The 6,025-nt window shown below is 43.6% G+C and overlaps 1 protein-coding gene across 1 annotated transcript in view; it reads left to right on the plus strand.

Moving 5' to 3' along the window:
• LOC138141172 (roundabout homolog 2-like) overlaps window positions 1–6,025 on the plus strand; it is a 93,735-nt gene that overhangs the window by 68,870 nt on the left and 18,840 nt on the right. The window lies entirely within an intron of this gene.

Genomic DNA, 6,025 nt, shown 5'->3' on the forward strand with positions numbered 1-6,025 from the left:
TTCGAATATGTTCAGTGATTTACTCCGAAAGCTCGTCATAAATTACGGAGCGACGCGAAAATACCGAAAAAAAAAACACACTACAAACTGCAACATCGAATCCCATCTTCATCAGCTTAATGGATGCGCGTGGTCGGCTGACGAAGTACGTTTTCATTAAAAATTTCCATCGCTGTTAGATGAAACTCCGCCAATTAGAGCTTTATAGAATATTGTGGCGCTCGAGGCACTTCCGATGGTGCGGACCGTCGTTTTGTTTGTGGAAAATCCCACTCAAAAGCTCGATTCGCATCAGAGCCGTCGATAAGAGTCTCGGAAGAGTTGCGCTAAACTCGAGCTTATTCAAACTTTTTTAATCACTCCGTCCGAGATACCGTTAAGCTCGCTGTTGTTGCGAGATTTGCACGAATCGGATGGCGATCAAGATGGCGGAGGATCCCGACTAAAAGAAAGAATGATGGGAGAAGTTGCTTTGAATGAACTGAATTTGGTATAAAAAAATTAATTGTGAGAAAAATATACAGGGTGTATTTGAAATACGTGTATTAATTTCAACCAATGAAAGAACTCGCCAATTTATGAAACTTTTCTCTATAACATTTTGCAAAATTCGTAAAAGTATTCCAAAAAGACGAAAAATTAACAAAAAATAATACAAAAACGACAGATGTTATTTTTAAAAACTTTTTTTATGTCTAGATTCAGAATAATATTTTAACAACAAAGTGTTCACCAACCACCACATGAGACATGAGTCACACCGCCTAATTGGGTGGTGATTTCGCCGGCCTGTTTATTTACCCTATTTGTCCCTAATTGAAGCACGCCAGCGACGAATCGTAAAGTTTGCGTCATCCTTCAAACAACAACAAACTTCGATTGTGGATGGACGCAAAGGTTCCCATTAAAGATTTACTCGTGCGGTTTTTATCACTTTGATAAAAATTTCAAGAGTTATCGACGTTTTCCCATGAAAACACCACACATTTGCGTGCAGTCGCGACCATTTTCTTGTTGGACAGTTGCGTAGGCCTCTCTTCTCCCCATAAAAAGTGTTCCTCACCGTTTTTCGAGTCGGTTTAACGACGCACATCTTCATAACGCCGCGGCCACATATTAAAGTCATTGGCTTCACATAGGGATTGTCGGCAATAAAACGAAAATGTTTATTATTCAAAGTGGCAATAAATTCGGTGAGTAAAGAGAGAAAAACTGTATTTTTTGGGCGCGCTGTTGGCTCAGCGAACAGACTGGTAGCCGTTTACAAATATTGACTGTCGAGCTTCTGAATGCGTCGTATGTTTGCGATTATGCTAATGATGCCCATTTGACAAATTGACTCGAGAATACACACGGAGGAGTATGTTTGTGAGCACTCGAGACCTTTCAACGTCGTTCCGACCGAGCAAAACTTGATAAATCCATTAAAATATCAATTACGCTCGCTTTTAGTTTCTCTTAATTGTGTTTGCTCTCCAGCGTCTACCGGAAAAAAATCTCTCCTTGCGCAACGGAAAAGCGAATATTTTCGGACAAATAAAGAACGGCGACTCGAAATTGGATTTCACCTGGACCGGGACCGCCTTAGAACCGCCTAAGAGCCGGAAAGTAAAATAAAATCCGGGACCAGGTACGCCGCTTTGTGTTCCTTCCTTTCACGTCCCGGGGCCAAACAATTTGTTCCGGGAGTCGGGCGTGCGGAATTTCAAGCGCACCCTTTTTCGCCGAATCTCGCCCCCGATTTGACATCACCGCAACGGGGTCGTTTCCCGGGGCAATTATGTCAGTCGTCCCGCATATCGGTCCAAATTATTTATGGCTTTGGCATTAGGACTGGTGTATTAGATAAAACACCCTTCATCCCCAGGGATAATATTAGTGATGGCAGCAAGCAAATAAAGCTTACATGTCCGTGGGGTGGCATCGGGGGACACTCACAATATCCGCCCCCGGCTATAGAGCCGGTATTAGCGCTATTAGACATATCTGGTACGACGGTCACGCCAATTACTGAAATCTGCCAGGGTGTGTTGTTTGCCGGGGACGGACGTTACAACTTCACCAACTTCGACTGCAATAATACCGAATTAGGTCGTCGGATGAAAATTGTATGTCGCATGTGCCGTCACACGGGGTTGCAAGGGGGCGTCGTCTATGATTATCACAATTGGCAGGTGTCTTGGGATAATTGGACCGCAGGATTAAAAAGCAAGATTAAATTGTCATTCGCAAAAGGAAAATTTAACTCCGTGGACAGGATGGAGCTTCACCGCACGATTTACATATATGCACAAAACAAAACACTTTTTTTGGAAATATGTACATATGTATATACATAATTTACAAAACAATGATGAATGATAAACATGAAGGACAAACTATTGACAAACCAAATTTTATATGACATTTGCTGTAATTTGCAATTTTATACCTATGTAATTTTTTTAGTTTATTTCATAAGTAGGTACTAACCACCTAATACTTTAATTGGCTGTACAAATTTCAAATGATTATGTCGGGAGTTTGTTGAATGGCTTATACATACATTTTTTGCACGACCTCTATATAATGAGCAACTTTACTCCCTCATTGTAGGGAGTAAAGTGGCTCTTTTTCTCCCTTGGGAAAAAAGCATAGCCGACTCAACCTTTTATGTCAACTTTACTCCTTTGGGAAAAAAGCATAGCCAACTCAACCTTTTATGATACATATTTAGTTATACACATTAGTTTTTTTTTACCCGAGGTGCAGTTTGTCGCCTGAGGGTCCTACAAAGCACCCAGGGTAACAGTCATCCACTCCCGAGGTGCCTATATTATTTTTTGCACGACCCAACGATTTTAATTGGAAAAAGCCGAAAGTTTTAAAATTTTGATTTTTTATTAGCCTTCACACTCCAGAAAAAGAATCTTGGCAGAGCTGGCAAAAAGGGAGGCGTTTTAAATAGTTGGAATTTATCGCCCCCTAGTTTGCGTCCCCTGAACGTCCATTATTTCGGGACGGTCAGACCGATTTTTCAGGACGAAACGTCTGCAACCCCGGATCGGGTCCGGTCGTCGAGCGAAACTTTCCATTAACTGTCCCGCATAAAAAACGCTTAATACCGCGATAAATAATTCTGACATTTGTTTATTAACTTATTAATAGCTCGCATTAAAAATAATGCGGCCTGTCATCATAAATATAAATTTTATGTTCCGTTTAAAAAATTTTTTCATGCCCTCTGTAGAATATCAGATTATGCCACATAACAGGGACCGTGTAATGTGAAACATCTGATTATTAAAACGAATGTTCCTAAGGCTTGCTACAATAAATAAGTATGAAACTTGATTAAGTGCCGTTGCCGCTTCGGCGAACAGAAAAAAGCTCCACCGCAAAAAGCTCGATCTGCTCTTTTTCTCCCGGATTCATTGTGTTCTTTTGTATCGCGTGCGTGCACCGGTCCGACAAGAAAATCCCCAGAAAATCGCCCTCGCCCACCAATAATCGAAATTGAATCGTTCCGTTTTCCTGGTGCGACGTTAATAGTTAGGGGAAAACCACCACATCCGGGGGCGGCCAGACGCGAGCGCGCCGCGCCTTAATATGCATATCGTTTACGGCCCAATAAAGCCACCCCCGACTTGTGCTTGCGTTTGTGTTACGCAACATCGAGAGCGACTTTGTGAATGGCCGTTTTATTGACCCTCGTATGCTCATATTAACGTTTTTATTGTCCGCCTTTATTGTGCACGGTGAACTCGGAGAATTGCCGGGGGCGGTCGCCCCGGGGGCGCACCTTGATGCGTTTAATTAAAATTTCCGCCGCTCATTGCGATATCCATTCTGAAACCTCGATTAAGAGGCGGTGGCCGCGCGTCCGCCTGTTGCGGTGGCTCACTTTCAGCCGGGGGGCGGCTTTTTACGGCCGCGAAACACACCGACTGCCCTAATTCGGACGCGTCCCCTGGGACGACGAAGAAGTGAAATATGCGAAGATCGGGGGTGCGCGAGCGAACCCCTGCGGAATCAGCAACGCAACGAAATTCTGGGGGGCGAACGCGCCAGATCGAGAGATACGGGACACCCCGCACCTCGCTCCTCCTATCTGAATCTTGGTGGTCCTCGGGAAGGTCCTGGAGGACTCTCGAGGAAGTAAATTTTGGCCCGATAACCCCAACGAGCCGTTTTTACGACTGGACACTGAACGGAAGAGGATCAAATGAACCGTACCCTCATCAAAGGGTTGCGATGTCGTGAATGAATGGTACCCCGATAGGCGAGCTTTTTAGACAATGCAGCGAGCTTTAATAAATGATCAGGCGACACACATTGTGCCTTGAAGGGTCGAAGGGAAAAAATCGCCGCCGCCCCGGAAATTAAAGTGCGCCATCTGCACTTGATGAACTGCGTTTTTTTTTTTAAATCAATTTTACGGGGCAATAATTTTTCAGTTTCAGGTTTCAGACGAGTCGTTAGCTTGCAAGCCACGTCGTGTTATTATCGCCAAATAAAAAGTAACGGTGGACTCGGCGGGGGCTCCCCAGTAACAGCCTATTAGGACCGTTGCCAATCGCTATTAGTTTTATTTACTAAGTTTCACGGTACTCACCCCAGAGGATTTACCACCGGCGGCAAGCTCCCAATTAGATAGCGAAAAGAAACAGAAAAAGTACGAGGGGTGCACCATCATGTTAAAAAAAAGTTCCACTTTATACTTTTTCTCGTCGTTTTCTTGTCTGTTCAATAGTATTATCATTCTTCTAACTAACTCACCCCCATCAACGACAAGTCAAAGAAATAAGTTGTGAGTGCACTCGGCTCAACTTATCATGTCAAAGCCACCTAGGATGTATACTGTAACTTTATAAGTTTTGTACGCATTTCGCACAAGAAACAAACTATTCTGTTGGCATTTCTTACCATTTCTGAAGGGAAAATGTTGTCAGTGGGTCAGCTTGTCAGTGGGTACTCACTTACGAAAACCGTACCATTTTGTTTTCCGGCATCATTAGAGTGACGCTTCAAATTGCAATTTTTTATCGTTGCATAATAACTACTAATGGTGTTGTTATCAGTAAATTGATCATTGTATGGTAGATTATTATACTTAACCGTTGCAATAACAAAAATTTTAATTTTTTGCCGTTACAACATAATGATAATATGTACTTATCTTTTTATTATCATTAACTCTGTCGTTAATTTTTTTTTTTTTAATATGTAAATCATTCTCCTAATTATGGTCTGTTGGAGACAAGTAACTCCTCAACTGACGTGATAACAAAATTTGAAAATATGAAAAAAATTGTCCCATGTCATTCATTTCTTCGGCGCGTTCCGGTGCCGTCTTCACCTTTCGCTATGACTCCGATCTCGTCCTTGGCCAACCGCGGCGACGATATCGCAACAAGATGGAGCCGCCGCTGCTTCTTATTCAGCTCTCGTCCGAGCGGCTTCTGTCATCTCGCCGCTCCATCTCCCGAGAAAAATTTTCGCCGGATCGGTTCCCCGGAGGACGCCGCCGCCGCACCCCAAAATTAAATCCGCCCATCGCAAATTTGTCAGATAAATAGAAAGATGCAAGCGGCTGAAAGATCGGCAGCCATCAGTTATCGGCGCGATTTCGGGGGATGCACGTGGAGGCCACGTGCCGCCGCAGCGCCCTCTACGAATTAGCCGGTTTGTTTACACGATGGCCATTAGCGCGCGGCGTATTTTTAGGCAGATATGTCGAGATTTTTTGTCATCCGAGTCCGGCTATTTTCAGTCGCAGAGAGTCGGTGTTGTCGTCGCTTCTCTTTCACATTCATAACTCAATAATGGTGTTGTTGACCCACGCCGTGGCAGTTCGCGATTGGCATCGGTGGTTCTGTGTTTTTTTTCCGTTTTTAACAGATCATTATCGACGGCGGGGGAGCTGGTTTGGCGAAATGGTGTTTTGTTACGCCGCAATTAAGAAATTAACAGCGGTATCGGTCGTGATTGGTTTTTCATTTTTGCGAATTGCGACGCTGAAACCTGAAGCTAGGTGGCGCTGATA

Source organism: Tenebrio molitor, chromosome 1 (genome assembly GCF_963966145.1).
Source record: "Tenebrio molitor chromosome 1, icTenMoli1.1, whole genome shotgun sequence".
Lineage (NCBI taxonomy): Eukaryota > Metazoa > Arthropoda > Insecta > Coleoptera > Tenebrionidae > Tenebrio > Tenebrio molitor.